Source organism: Dendropsophus ebraccatus, chromosome 5 (assembly GCF_027789765.1).
Source record: "Dendropsophus ebraccatus isolate aDenEbr1 chromosome 5, aDenEbr1.pat, whole genome shotgun sequence".
Classification (NCBI taxonomy): Eukaryota; Metazoa; Chordata; class Amphibia; order Anura; family Hylidae; genus Dendropsophus; species Dendropsophus ebraccatus.
In genome coordinates this window covers 21,079,703-21,096,688 of record NC_091458.1, presented here as the reverse complement: position 1 = coordinate 21,096,688, position 16,986 = coordinate 21,079,703, and positions in this window count along the sequence as shown.

The window sequence follows — 16,986 nt, the reverse complement described above, 5'->3', positions numbered from 1 at the left end:
CTGTCTTCATAGTCTATGTATTAATGTGTCCATGCATATAATTCATTTGGGTGAAACCACATACGATGCTAAAACTAGATTAAATCAACATCGCTATACCATTAGGAGCAAGAAACATGACCTTCCGGTGTCTAAATATTTTTCAGATTGCAAACATAAAGAAAGTGATCTTAGAGTTATTTTCATTGATCAGATTCCTCCCTCGCCTTCTGGTGGTGATCGCCATTCTATGCTCAAAAGGAGAGAGCTACAATGGATATTTTATTTAAAGTGTCACTGTCGTGAATTTTTTTTTTGCAGAAATCAATAGTCCAGGCGATTTTAAGAAACTTTGTAATTGGGTTTATTATCCGAAAAATGCATTTTTATCATGAAAAAGCAGTTTGAAGCTCTCCCCCCTGTCTTCATTGTTCTCCTATGGAGAGAGCTAAAGAAAAGACCAAAACAGGACAACAAAGAGTTAATCTACAAATCCCTCACCCGTTATCTGTTCTGACCATCACCAGTGACCTGTCTGGGCTCGGATTACAGCTGTCACCCAGCTCCCTGCCTGTAATCCTCTGTTATCTGCTTTCTGCTGCCGGCTAACTCCCTCCTTCCTCCTCCCCCCTCCCCTCTCCCTAGAACAGACAGGGGACGTCTCCTGCAACAAGTCACAATTTTCAGATTTTTCAGAGTGGATGAAAAAGAGGAAGGAGGGGGGGACCTGGGAAAAGGCTTTTTACATGCAGATAATGGCAGATTTGGCTAATAAACCCAATTACAAAGTTTCTTAAAATCGCCTGGACTATTGATTTCTGCAAAAAAAAAAAATACGACAGTGACTCTTTAAATTCCATGAAACCAAATGGACTTAATGTTGACTTCAAAATATTGCCCAAATATTGTTATACTAAATAGATTCTCATAATCATGTTATGTGTGTCTGTTTGCACTAACTCAGGATCTGAGTATCACAGATACTTTGTTCTTTTATATTTCATGTACTTAATATCGCTTTTTTTCTTTTTTCATTAGATTACCATGTTAGCAAGCCTATCGCTATCGGGGCAGAACATGCGGATTCCCACTGACAATGATTATCAGCAGTTGTTTGTATTCACACTGGTTTTTCTTATAAATAACCGCAACCTATACCATATATCTTGGAACCAACGGCCGAATTCTGATGAGCCCCCACAGATGACCAGGGATCCCTACTGTTTGTGCTCCTGTGTGAGAGGATGCCACCAGATTGGGATTCTTCAACTGAAGGTCCGTGATAATTGGTTCGTCTCATCGGACTCAATATGACCGTTCGGCAAGTCATTTTTTTACCAAGTACTGATGAGCCCCCACGGATTATCAGGGATCCCCCAGAGTTGTGCTCCTGTGACAGAGGATGCCGCCAGATTGGGATCCTTGAATTAAGAGTCTGTGATAATTGGGTGGTCTCATCGGATTGGATACTACTGCATGTTACTTTCATTGTTTACCTTGGTTGCTGGGATACTATGATATTGCTTCTTCTTCCTACCAAGATGGCTGTGCGTTCCAACACAGCGTGCGGTCCACCAGACCGTGAACACTATAGCTCTGATGATCGCTGCTCGTGAGTGTGCCGCAACTGCCCCGATTTGTACTATAATGACTTTTTCACTTATTTTCACATTTGGAATAACATTCCCATATTGTGTATTTACACTTTCTAAGAAATAATGTTTGTTTTGAAGCGATCACATGATTCATCATACAATTTTTTCACACGATTGTTTATCACGCCCTGTTTTTGACGTCACTAATTACTATTGATATATAACACTGGTTTGAACTGATGTATCCACTGGCTTGAAAAAGCTCCTATTGATGGAGCGAAACGCCTTCCTGTGTTTATTCATGAAATAAATTTTTTCACTAGTTTTTTCACCTCAAGTCTGTAGTGCTGCGGTCATCTTTCAAAGACTATTTGGCTACACCCGTGGATCAAGGTGGGACGGCAGGCACACAGCGGATACTCTTATCTTTGAGTGCTGCGGAGAATTGTTTTTTCTACATATATGAGTATCCATTAATGAAAGTGGAGGTAAATAAGTAAAGCAAGGCACGTAGATAGTTATTTAGAGACATGTTACACGGCTACTTAAAGTGAATGTACCATCAGGCCCAGGCTGAAGCACTGGAGGCGGGCCGACCCACCCCCAGTGGGAGGAAACCTCGCCCCTCTATGATGTGGCTCCATTGATTCTAATGGAGCCCCTTCATAGAGGGGTGGGGGGTTCCTCCCACTGGGGGTGGGTCGGCCCGCCTCCAGTGATTCAGCCCGGGCCTGATGGTACATTCACTTTAAACATCCATAAATTACAACATACTCGCAACAAGGTCACGAGTCCAGCAATAGCTGTTTTTTTTTGTTTTGTGAGTAATGACTACATAATGTACAAAGCTTACTTACATTATATGTCAAACAGGATAATGTTGGTGGCATCATGACATTACTTTAAACAGTAAACTTTCATGCTCTGACAAGCACTGTATTATTTGTGTGTCCTAGCCCCCCCAGGAGGTCGTCCCCATGGCCAAAGACCAGACATAAACCCATTCATATAACAATACTGCATCATTGGGATGTCACATCACATTTACACCGACATAGCTTATTTAGTTTGTGACTTTTTATGGTCCAATGTCTTTTGATATTATGAATCGACTTTACATGTGTCTGAAATGTTGTTCATGTAACAATATAATTTGTTTAATTAGGTTGTTCTGCTTAATACATCACCACTTCGTCAGATTATTCAACATTGTGTTGTGTTCCAAATAATCATCATGTCTAAAAACGGTAAATATTAAGCTCAATTTGAAAATGATTACATATTTACATTTCCTAGTTAAGTATTCTTTACTGTGACTAATTTATTACATTAGTGAAAAAAAGAAAGATAATAAGGGCGCAACAATTCGGCAGACAAGAATTGCATGAGATCGTTAAAATTCTTAGATGATCACGGCTATGAAGAAAACACCAAAGGCAAAGTTCAGCAAAGAAAATTACGCATCATGTTGGCTCTATCCAGGGCCGATTCTGGGGTCTCTGCCGCCTGAGGCAAAACTCAGGCAGCCGCCCCCTTACTAGCACCCGAACAACCCCCCCCCCCCCCCACGCGCGCCCACCCCGAACCCGACTCGCGCCCACCCGCAGCAAAACACCCCCACCCCATGAGACGCGATCGCCGCAGCGTGAACCCCGCTGACCCCGGCCACTCACCACAGCCAAGTCACCCAGGAGTGCTGCTGGGTGACGTCGCAGGAGGCCAGCGGGACGTCTGGACAGCAGTGAGCGTGGGTGGCGGGACAGGTGAGCGGCTGCACGGCTGCTGTCATTTTTGTCAAGTGAAACTTAACAAAAATGACTGCAGGGGGAACATTATGCCGCCACCTGCAGGACCGCAAAATCTGCCGCCTGAGGCGCAATGCTCATTCCGCCTCATGGCAGAAGCGGGCCTGGCTCTATTTAATCACTTACATGCAACTTTTGGAACAAAATGCTCTACACTCATGAATCGGTATTCTGATCTCGAAGTCAGACAACACTGCACTTTGGGAGCTATCCGACGAGAATAATGGTTAAGTATGTAAACTAAGTGTGCCTTGACACATAATAGGACGCTGGTTGACCTCAGGAAGATCAACCAAAACACTGCAGAGACACCATCACGCGTCTCAACGTCAGTGTATTCTAGAACATTGCCTATCTCAACGATCTATGCAGTATAACTATGCAGCATAGATCTCAATGAGAGATCAGAGTGCTTATACTAGAAGTCCCCCAGGGGGAATAACCCTAACCCTAGGGGGAATTAACCCTAACCCCAGGGAGGCTTCTAGTATAAGTGTAAAAAATAATAAATGTTATTAATAAAAAAGACCCCTCCCCGCCCTTTCCCCATGTTGTTATTTTTTAGCCAGGTTCTGTCCTTATAGTAAGCTTTGTAGGTAATGCTGTCTGTTGTGCCCCCCACACCGCTACTATATTTCTTATCCGGTACCTAATTCCACCTCTGTAAGACTACCACACCTACACACACAAGTGTAAGCTTGGCCCCTTTAAATGACAAATTACTCACTTCTCCTCTTCCTTCAGACACTGCCAGTGGGCTTAGATTTGGGGAAGACAGCTTATGATTAACCACTTACATACTGCAGTGTGTAAGTAAATAAAAATTCTAGTACAGGCTGCAGCACAAATATAATGACATGGCATAATAAGAGGTCTGGTGAAAGTGGAGAGACAGCTAGCCCGCACTGCATACAAATAGTCCCGATATAACTGACCGGAGGCACAAATGGAGACTATAACGAAGACTGCTGGGGTGCTAACATGAAAAGGCAGTGATGAAATATGGAAAGGAGAGATAGTCCAGCACTCACCAGATGTCGTCTTCAAGAGTTTATTACACGGAAAACATAGCAGGGAGGGGAAGGTGGATCAGTGCAGGTGCAGGCGCATCACCTGGGATAGCTATTTCGGGACTCCTCCCTTCGTCTAGCCAGGCTATCCCAGGTGATGCGCCTGCACCTGCACTGATCCACCTTCCCCTCCCTGCTATGTTTTCCGTGTAATAAACTCTTGAAGACGACATCTGGTGAGTGCTGGACTATCTCTCCTTTCCATAATAAGAGGTCTGCTTCCCTGCACTGCAATGATGACCTATGACCTCTGACCGTAAAAACGCACAGCTGCTGAACGGAGGTGAGGGGTTATCAGAGTACAAAGTGGATAAGAACTCTCAGGCTCTGTAAAATTATTATTTGTAAGGCAGCCTGTAAGTGACGTTGGTGTAACTTATATAATACAGTACATAAGGGGTTAAGCACTAGGACAGGCTCTGCCATGGTCGCTCCTGCACATGGTAAAGAAAAGCCTGCAGCAGCAATGTGACCCTGGCTGTGGGTTAAGGCAGAGCCGGGGGGTGGGGGGATGAAGCAGGTGTGGCGATCGTGCTGGCTGACAGGTGAGGTGCTGTAGAGGCCACACTGAGAAGACATGGCCTCTGTGTGGCCGGAGGGATGAGCGTAGCTAGCACCATGGATGAAGGCCATGCTGTGCTGAGGGGGGCCCGACATTACGAATCAATTTGCAGAAAACATCACCCCCCCAACACACACAGACAGTACCACCCTGGCCACCGCTCACACAAGTGATTCAAACATAAATGCAAGCACACACTTACTTGACTACTCAGCGACATCTCCATTGTAATGGAGGCTTGCTGCACTCGCTCATCTCTTTCTCCTGCCGGGTCCTATGAGGTGCATCAGAACTTACTTCATCCGTCAGCCTGCAAATGTGTGTCATTTGAAAAGGGATGAGCGACCTTAAAGGCCGCGGCAACGAAGCGTACGGGGGTCCAAAGATTCTGAGCAGTCACCATCCTATTCAGGCCACTGGACACGAATCGTAAGGCAGAGCGACGCCACTGTTAGCTTACATTTACCGGAGTCCAGGATTCTAATTCTTGATGAATTGGTTGTGAAGGACAAAGGAAGGTTCACGTCGACAGCCAGGGATGATGTTTCAAGATTCGTGAATAGGCCAACATCGATTTGCAAGGTAGATACCATAATGATTTATTATGCTAGCGTGACTCCTACCTTAGTAAGCATTTCTACATCTACATTCACGATTTCTGCGTACTTCAAACAAGTTCCGCTAAGCTAGGAGTGGAGTCGATTTGCGAATGAATTTGCGAATAAAACAAAATTCGCTTACCGTGAATTTGGCGACCGAATATTCACTATTAAACCATGCCCTCTTCACGGAAAAATAATTACGCCAGCGTACGAGGTCATATTTTTACGTACGATGCCCTGCAACACTTCTTAAATGCGAGAACAGCTATTTTTTCACACACATACGCCACAAATACGCTACTTAATACATGTCCCCCATAGACTTTGCCTACAGAAGTACTTCATTAAAAATCCCATAGAATCCAACATTAAACCAACTGATCCTTACACACATACCGCCTGTGCCCTTAAATCTAAATTCTATCCTAGAACCGAGGCAGGCCCAGACATTTTAACGTTTCAAAGGGCAGTCACAGAAGACATAAGGAGATCAGAACCCAAAAAGAGAGCTCCAGGGAACCTGACACGAAAAGAGATCACTGCAATACAAGACCTCCAAGACAATCATGACATCGTCATAGGACCTGCAGACAATGGAGGAGCCATTGTCCTACAAGATAAATCCAAGTATAATCTAGAATGTCACAGACAGTTAGCCGATACCAACACATACATTAAATTAACCAATGACCCAACTAAGGTTTTTAAATCGAATTAACAGCATTTTGTGATAGGGCAAGAGAGAACAAGATTCTAAACACAGCAGAACACAAATTCATACTAGGAACTCAGGACCGCTTTCCCCGTCTTCTACTGTCTCCCCAAAATTCATAAAGACCGCAATAATCCACCCGGACGCCCCATAGTATCGGGAATTAACTCCATCACATCTAACCTGTCACAGTACGTCGATCAATTTTTACAGCCAGTAGTCCAACAGACAGACTATTATCTAAAGGACACTACCACAGCCATTGCCATACTAGAGAACCTTAATTGGTCATCTAGTCACATTTTAGCTACACTAGATGTATCTTCCCTGTACACGGTAATCGAGCACACTAAGGGGATTCTAGCAGTACAGAAATTTCAAGAGAGAAGTGCGATGGCTCCAGAACAGAGCCAATTCATTCTCCAAGCCATCAACTACACATTAACCCACAACTACTTCTATTTTGATGGGGAATATTACCTCCAGAGGACGGGCACCGCTATGGGGACCAGATTCGCGCCCAGTTTCGCTAATTTGTACATGGCGGCCTGGGAAGAGATCACCATCATCCCAAGACTGGGCGGGGTTCTGGTCCTCTGAAAGCGTTACATAGACAATGTAGTCCTCGTCTGGGAGGGCCCGATATGTGGACTAGAGGATCAATGATTTCAATGTACAGTTAACTCCCTGTATCTGTTGGTCAAAACCACTGAAACCAACCTCATGTGCAGTACTTACACCAAACCAACAGCCAGGAAAATCTTCATCCTATTCTCAAGCTGCCACTTATCATGATGGCTATTGAATGTACCAGGGGGACAGTACAGAAGATTGAAAAGAAATTGCAGACTCCAACCAATTTAAGACAGAGGTGATGGCCCTCACCACCAAGTTCATTGACAAAAATTACCCAGAGGATCACCTACGAACATCATTGCAAAAAGTATGGGCACTGGATAGGTCCACCTTTTTCGAGAACTAACCGGACAAAGTAGTGGGGCCTACAGGACCCAAAATTGTTTTACCTTTCAATAAAGACTATAAGTTAGTTGAAGGTATTCTTAAAAGAAACTGGCACTTGCTCACAGGTGACAAGACTCTAGGTGACAGCCTACCCCCCAAACCGCTGGTGGTCTACACAAAAGCCCCAAACTTGTGCATCAAGGTAGCTCCTTTAATCCAAAAGCCAAAGACCAAACATACAAACAGCACTTGACTGGCAACGTCTGGCTTTCATAGATGCGGGACATGCTCTAATTGCAAGGCTACTTCCTTTACATGGAAGACAATTAGCGTAGAATCTTCTGCCACCAACTATAGATGGAAGATCAAAGACTGCCTATTTTGCAATTTAAAAGGGGTCATCTACATGATACAATGTGGGTGTGCTAAGCAATACATTGGCAGAAAAAAAAGACCCCTCAAAGTTCGAATTGTGGAACATATCTACAACATTAGGAAGGGCATCAAGACACACCCACTTTTGAAGCATTTCTCCATGCATCACCAAAATGACTCAAGTTTCATCACTTATGCGGTGCTTTTGAAGGTGCCCGAAGACTGGAGAGGGGGAGACTACCTTAGGCGGATGTCCCGTGCAGAGACTCAAAAGATATACGAATTTGACTCACCACTGACTTCGAGCTATATGTTTTCATTAGCCAGACCACTGGTCACGTGGTGGATGGTCGTGTACAGTGCGGACGTACATGCCAGGCTGCGTATCAGCACATGGACTTCTGGCCTGGTAGACGACCCAACCACCCCATTTCTTTACCACCTCATACACCATGTATACCAGTCTCCACTTACTGACCAGCATACCCTGCTGAGCGAAATATCTCAACAGGTTGGATATATACAATATCTGTGACAATATGGGGGTTTGATTTAATTTATTTCACTATATTTTATTTTATTTTGTGCCATCAATATAATTGCACATTTACCCTTCATATTACATTTTAGATTGTACATTCCCTACTAATAATTCCCTACTAATAGAACTACTAGTCAGATAACATCCAGAACTCACACACCGAGTGAGGTAGGCAGACACATTATTAAATATAGGAGACACAAACATACATGAATGCATAGTACATAATCTTAACTACCATATAACCACAACTATAACTAGCAATTAATGTTATAACTCTACTGTTTATTATAGGAAAGATACAGACATATAAACTCATGGTATATAAGCACAACCAATAACGACTAAAAATGCTATAACCAGTGTATCAACTATTGATCCTTATATAGTAACGTCTATCAGTTAGATATTGGATTCCATCCTTACATGATTTAGCTGGTGCATGGTTTATCTTTTATTTTGTACATGAACTGACGATATAATGATTTTCATGCATGATTTATTTCTTATACTAACTGTGGATATTTCCATTTTTTTGTATCCATCGTCTGTTCTTTCGTAATTATTTTACAATACGACGATATTGCGACAAGATACTACATTTATAACAGGATACTGCGACAAGACACTACATTTATAACAGTAATTACAATTGATGTTTGTACATATAACACACAGAAAACTTGGACTGGAGTGTTGTTATCACTTCCGGATTTTAACCACAGTCTTTTCCTGACTTGGTGAACCATAAATAGCAGGAACCACCCAATCCTACCATTTAAATTAGTGTAATGGCCCAGAACGGTATTTATTTTCAGGCGTCTGGAGATGTATTGTTGCTATTGGCAACCCTAGACTGCCTGTATTAACCCCTAGACGACCCTGGACATAGAGTTACGTCATGGAAGGCTGTCACCAGACGACCCTGGACGTAACTCTACGTTCTGGGTGTTTCTCCGGCTATGAAGCGCGCTCCGGCGCTGCACAGCAGGTGGGGGCCGGCTGCAATCAGCATTCGGGACCTCACCGGTAATGACACGCTGCAGCGATCACGCTGCCGCGTGTCATTAACCCCTTAAACGGCGCGACCGCGGTGTTTAAGTGTAAGTGACAGGGGGAGTCCCCTGTCACTTACCGATCGGGACCCCCGCAGTGTGACTGCGGGGGTCCCGATCGTTAAAACGGACTGCCGGAGGTCTCTCACCTGCCTCCGTGCGGTCCGATCGGTGATCTGCTGCACTAAGCCTGCACAGGCAGGCTCAATAAGCAGAGCGCCGATAACACTGATCAATGCTATGCCTATGGCATAGCAATGGTCAGTGTAGAAATCAAAGTATTGAATGTAAAAGTCCCTCAAAGGGACTTCAAATGTGTAAAAAAAAAAGTTAAAAACACTAATACACTACCCCCAAACCCCTCCCCCAATAAAAGTCTAAATCACCCCCCTTTCCCATTATATAAATAAAACATAAAAATAAATAAATAAATAAATAAACATATAATATACCGTAGCGTGCATAATTTTCCGATCTATTAAAGTATATCAAGCGTCATTGCGAACGGTGTAGACAAAAAGAGGGAAAAAATGCGCGGATTACCCATTTTATGTTACATTGTATATATAAAAAATTCATAAAAAGTGATCAAAACGTCCGATCTTCACAAATATGGTATTAATAAAAACTAGAGATCATGGCGGAAAAAATGACGCCCCATACAGCCACATAGGGGAAAAAATAAAACCGTTTTAAGCGTCACAATAGGGCCATTATATTATTAACTAATTGCCAAAAAAAGAGGATTTAATAAAAAAAATATATATAACATTAGAGAATCTGTGTAACCTGCATATGGTTGTGTTCGGGCTGACCTATAGAGTAATAGTATCATGTCGCTGTTACCATATAGTGTATAACGTAGACACAGGAACCCCCCAAACATTACCATATTGCATTCTTTTTTACGATTTCACCTATTTATATCTTCATAAATAATATATTTGGGATTCCGTCATACATGTTATGGTAAAATGAAAGACGCCATTACACAGTACAACTATTCCTGTAACAAACAAGCACTTACATGGCCTGTAGATAGAAAACTGAAAGTGTTGGAGATCTTAGAAGGGGAGGAGGGAAAAACAAAAGCGCAATAATCAAAATTTGCAGGGTCCACTGGGTCATTTTGGGCCTGGTCCTCAAAGGGTTAAGGGCCTATGTATTTACTGCTCTTCCCTAACTTTCTTAAAATAGTATGGTTTTCTGCTATGTATTTAATATTTTGATATGTATAAATTTTTAATGAGACAAATGTTAAAGTGACTGTACCACCAGGCCCAGGCTGAAGCACTGGAGGCGGGCCGACCCACCCTTAGTGGGAGGAAACCCTAGCCCCTCTATGATAGGGTTTCATTGATTCTAATGGAGTCCCGTCATGGAGGGGCTGGGGTTTCTTCCCACTGGGGGTGGGTCGGCCCGCCTCCAGTGCTTCAGCCTGGGCCTGGTGGTACAGTCACTTTAAGCTTTATCAGTACTCCTCCCCTGCACTCCAACCCCTGCACTCTTGTGATTGGCCAGAGTAAAGTTAGCTCCGCCCACCCACTACCCAGAGGGGCTGTGCGGTCTTCTCAGTGACAGTTGGAGCTCTGGCTCCGCCAGAGGTGGATCTAACCTCCCCACGTCACCTCAGGGATCCTGTCAGACTCTATCTTACACTCCCTAACTTGTTCCAGTCAGCCATAAGGACTTATACCTGCCTCCTAAGTCTAAGCAGGATATACTCTGTATTTATTAGTGCCTGCTGTCGGATTGGTAAGATGTTTGAGGGGCTCCCGCTCACCGTCCACATCTTCCTGACTTCCATGTCAGTGTGTTCATGCGTCTTCCTCCTACATGATAGCGAGCGTCGACAGCGTCAAGTCTTCTACTTCTATGCGTCTTCCTCCTGCAAGTCAGTGAGTGTTGGCAGCGTCATTTTCTCCTAGTAACTCAAGTCCCACATATCCTTATAAAGGCGGAAAGCTATAAAGTCACTGGAACAGGTCTCTCTGTGTCATCCATGGGATCACCCTCACTAGGTATACTGATCAAGCTACAAAATGTCTACTACGAGAAGTTCTCACCTTTAAGTGTACCAAGTTATCCTTCGAGTAAAGTCTTAATATATTTTCACCACTATCGTGTGAAGACTTTTATTAAAAAATATATGTCCCTGTGTGTATGCTGAAGAGGACAAGGGCCCCGACACCCTCGGACCCCACCGTGACAGGAAGGTTTTAGAAGGTGAGCCCTAAGGTTGCACTACACCACCTAGCAACCCAACCCCTCAGCATACCACAGCACAACACCAAAGGGACATTATATTAGGACAAAGACTTTTGATACACTGCACCTACGAATAACTTGTTTCCATCTATACATCTATTTGGATCATTGCAGTACTAGCGATACCACCACGAGGCCCCGGCATCATACATTCACACATCGGCACGAAGACCCAGCACTGCCATCTCCACTTACTTAGATGACGAGGCCGCGCGGACGCGCGAAGCAGGAGAGAACCACGAGGACACGCAGCCAGACGGAGGAGACGGCCGACACTTGGGAACATCTGATCTGGAGAGGAGCGGTGAGAAGTGCCGACTGGCACTAACTTCAGTGTGTCTTTTGTGTTCTCCCTTAGCGATACGAACACTCATTACCACAGCAACTCTTGTGTTCAAAGACTGGCTGAGACTTCTAGTCCGCCAGTAGTGAGAAGCAATAACTGCCTTTTTTTCATTGACTAGAGACTACCAAATGACCTACTTTTACTATTAACCATGAATTCTCAATGAATTTGCGATTAATCAATGAACTTTTTATGAACTTGTGTGCCAAGTTCAACTGCAGGGCACTGGTATAAACCCTCCACTTGCTCATGATCCCAAAGGTGCACTCCACAAAGTTACGTGCCCGGCTCTCATTAAAGACTCTCCCCCGGTCATCCAGCCCCCTCCGTGAGTAAGGGGCACAGCGGGTTGGCCTCTAAAGGAAATGCCTGATCCGATACCAAGTCAAATAGAGTGGGATGTCTGGTCCAGGAGTTACACGATCTAACAGTATTCACCGCCCAAGTTCTGATGTCAGTAGCGCCCGGGAGTCCCCGGTGCTACCATAGGTGCTGATGTCGATAGCATCCAAACGATACGTGGCATCAACCACAGCAATCAGGACTACAGAAAAGTACTTCTTAGAATTGAAATAGAGCGATCCTGACCGTGTTGACAGCGCCTATGCAGTTGGGGAAATTGTCCCCAGACTGAAAGCCTGCTGCTGCCTGCAACCAAATCTCCTAGTCAGACTGGGAATCACAAAAGGCTGCAAATGATCCCCCTTGAGATACATACCTACGCAGATTCCTGCCGAGATTCACAGAGCCTGTGATTCCTCAGCTGCTGCTGTACATAGGAGGGGGGAGGGGCGGCTCTAGCTGAGCTCCCACTGCAAGGAGGCTCTGACCTGGTGCAGGAGGCCAGCATTGAGGAATGTGCAGCGTTAGTCACATCCCCTGCTGCCCTGCAACTAGCTCTATTGCTGCCACTCAGTTCCTTCTCAGATTCCCCTGTACACATGGCCTCTGGGGAACTCCAACCAGAAAACGTTATACAGAATGCAAAAACCTCATTCATTGACTCACAGGTGACGTCTTTTTTGATCCGAAATGTTCTCTTTTCCTCTCCATCCAGCCCAGACCTCCATGATTTCTTCCAGCTACAATTCATCTATGCTGTACCTCCATATAGTAATACTGCCTCCCTGCTGTGCATCCATAGTTATTATGTCCCCTGCTGTGCCTCCATATAGGAATAATGTCCCCTGCTGTGTCTCCATATAGGAATAATGTCCCATGCTGTGCCTCCATATAGTTATAATGTCCCCTGCTGTGCCTCCATATAGTTATAATGTCCCCTGCTGTGCCTCCATATAGTTATAATGTCCCCTGCTGTGCCTCCATATAGTTATAATGTCCCCTGCTGTGCCTGCATATATATATATATATAATGTCCCCTGCTGTGCCTCCATATAGTTATAATGTCCCCTGCTGTGCCTCTATAGTTATAATGTCCCCTGCTGTGCCTCTATAGTTATAATGTCCCCTGCTGTGCCTCCATATAGTTATAATGTCCCCTGCTGTGCCTCCATATAGTTATACTGTCCCCTGCTGTGCCTCCATATAGTAATAATGTCCCCTGATTCTGGCTACACAGTGCCCACTATCCCGATGCCCAAAGCCTGGAGTGGGGGGAGCAATGAGGGGGGAGCGGGGCTGGTACCTGTCACACGCGCCACTGGGGAGCCCTCTGGGGGAGATTATCAGCTGTCACCGGAACCTGGGCGGGAGCGTAGCATCCGGCACTTGTTCACTGGATGCGTGCGCCGCGGCGGTACCTGGGGGCAGGCAATGCATAGTCCGAGCAGGCCAGAGATCCCAATTAGAGGCTGCAGCTGCTGTTTTACAGCGCTGGTGAGCCGTAGGTGACGGGGGAAAAAAAAACTTTCGTGGCTAGGCTGAAGTTATTCGGGGCTTGTGCCCCGACTGACTGGGTTTATGGGGACTGAGGGATGCACTGTTACATGGGACTGACTGGGTTTGTGGGGATTAAGGGACATGCTGTTGATGTAGGTGCACTGTTACATGGGACTGACTGGGTTTGTTGGGACTGAGGGATCCTTAAGCAACTCCAATCTAGTCACCTTACTACTGAATTGTCTACATTGGAGTTGCTCCTGTGAGGTCCTCCCTTCAGCAACTTCAATCTAGTTCACTGCCATATCTTATCTATTTCTGTTGAAATGTAAAGGCCCTTTAACACTTCGGATCTCTGACCAATTCGGTCCAGTTTCACCAATCACAATCTTGAGGTGATCAAAAATTGGTCAAATATCTGCAGTGTGTTAAAGGACCCTAAACGTGATCTTAGACCACCCGATGCCTGCCAGAGAAACAAGCGATTGGTGGGAGGAGCTGAAAATAAAAGGCTCTTTACACTGTATAATGGCCATACCAGGTTTTATTTCCATTAAATGCATCTCTGTTTACATGTTTAAAAAAAAACATCTCTCCGCTCACATCACTGCCAGGGGCTGCCTTACAGTCCTCGGACAGTGGCTTAATCAGCCCCGTTGGTGATATGAACAGGGATTAGACAGACATGTAAAGTCCATTGTAAGCAGGAAGTAAGTATTCTGATAAACTCTCATAATACCCCTTTAAAAACAGAACCCTTGCCTAAATGTAAGCATCCTTATTGGCTAAACTGATTTTGTCAGAAAAATTGAGTTACGTTGTTTTATGGGCACAGGGTAGGGTACCACTATATTGTTTATATATAGGACTCTAGAAATGGGCACACGTGTATCGCACTGGAACACAGCAGTTTGGAATTAATACCAACAATGGTCTAGAAAGACAGCATCAGACTCTGAAGCATTCTAATCTATCAAATTTGAAAAACTGCATTTTGAGCCAAATGATCAGTGTTCTGTAGAGATGAGCGAACCTGGAGCATGCTCGAGTCCATCCGAACCCGATCATTCGGCATTCGATTAGCTGGGGCTGCTGAAGTTGGATAAAGCCCTAAGGCTATGTGGAAAACATGGATATAGTCATTGGCTGTATCCATGTTTTCCAGACAACCTTAGAGCTTTATCCAAGTTCAGCAGCCCCAGCTAATCAAATGCCGAACGATCGGGTTCAGATGGACTCGAACCCGCTTCGCTCATCTCTAGTCTTTAATCAACTTCAGCAGCCACCGCCTATCAAATGATCAGGTTCGGATGGACTCGAGCATGCTCAAGGTTCGCTCATCTCTAGTGTTCTGCACTTTGAATTACTTCCAGACACATACTGAAAGTAAGCCACTCGTCAATTTTTTTTTTCTTGCTTATTCTTTTCATTTTTATTTTAAATGTTCCCCATATCTTTCAAAAAGGTAATCTGTGACTGTAATCGGGTGTACAGTGTGTGTCTGTGTATTCTTATTTTAATGTTTTATGTTCACAGATATGTCCAACTGAATTTGCTGAGCTCGGATCATTATAGAAAATATGCTGTGGAAGTGCCCTTATTTTTGAAAAATCGACCATGTGCATTCATTACTCGTGAGGGAGCGTTACTACAGTAGTATTAATTCTTCTCACGTTAACTGTAAAGACTCTACTAAAGGCTTTTGAAGTTAAAAGTGAGTCAGTGGAAAAATATTATACTGTTTGTGTAGGACTGGAAGGACCATCTTGCACATGTATGGATTGGAAAAAGTTTCTACTACCTTGTAAGCACATGTGCGCAGTTTTTCGTGTGGCAAACTGAAAGTGGGATGATATTAATCCAGTATACTCTAAAAACCCTCTTTTTTCACTTGATAACGATTGTTTTTTGTACACAAGCAAATCACAGGATGACCAAGGGTTTAAAGATGAGAGTGGGTTGCAAGCCATTGTTGCCACAGACGAGGCAACTAAAACCATACAGGCACTGCCTCCTCGTAGGAGACGTCGTCTGACCAATTTGATTAGGCATTGTATAACAAGTTTAAAATGATTGATAGACTCTGTATATCTTTTGGACAACAAAGCATTTGTTGAGACTTTGATAAGCAAGGTAACTAATTTAAATTTTGAAGTCAGGGAGCAAATCCCTCAAGATGGTGGCATGGTCTTACGTCGTCCTCTAATAGTCATTCCCACGGCTATGCGGGAGCTTCCAGAAAGAAAGTATGGCAAGCCTAAACAATCTGAACTCTGCAGAGTAGGATATAAATCTTAAATGGAAAAGGTTGATGTTTGGGAAACTGTTACAGGAGGAGAGGAAGAAAGCACACCAAAATCCCCACCCCCAGACCTTGATAATGTGTGGCTGACAATAGATAATATCAAACTAACTTTTAACGATAGAGCACGAATTGCCAGTGATAAATGGTTGGACGCCAATATTGAATGAGGAAAGAAAACCCTACAGTTTCAGGTTTGATAGACACACTAATCTTGGCTCATTCTGACATGCAATGTGTAACTGGCAACCATATCCTCCAGATCCACCATGTTGGTGCACATTGGTTGGTTTCTTGGTACAGTGATAATTCGGTCATTGTGTTTGACTCCATGCATTTTTCTCCCATTTCTGACACACTCAAAAAACAACTTATTAAACTATACAAACCTCTTTTCCAAGGTGCCAATCAGACTCTTCATGTCAAATTCCTGTTACCAAAAACAAAAAGGGCCAAATGACTGTGGCCTTTTTTCTATTGCAAATTCAGTTGCCATAGTAGAAGGTACAGATGTAAAGCACATACAATTTGTCCAGTCTGAGATGCGCCATCACCTTATTTCATGCCTTGAACAAGGACGTTTGGAAATGTTTCCCCATAAAACCAAACTGTCTAGAAGACTCTTTAAAAAAAGACCAAGCAGTACTTTTTATCCTCCATCTACTAACAATTGCATTGAGGCCTATATCCAATTAGTCAACTCAGAGGTTGAGGCACTTAGAAGAGATAAACAAAGCATACGGTTCACACACAACCTTAACAGATCTGAAAAAAACTGCCATGGAGGAACTTACACACAATGATAAACTTACAATTAAACCAGCTGACAAGGGGGGGGGGGGGGGGGGGGGGGCATTGGTACTGATGGATACTGATAAATACATCAATGAGATCAGGGGACAATTGAGTGACAACAAGGTATATGAGAAACTTTCACATAATCCAACACTACAATATAGTAGGGAACTGAAG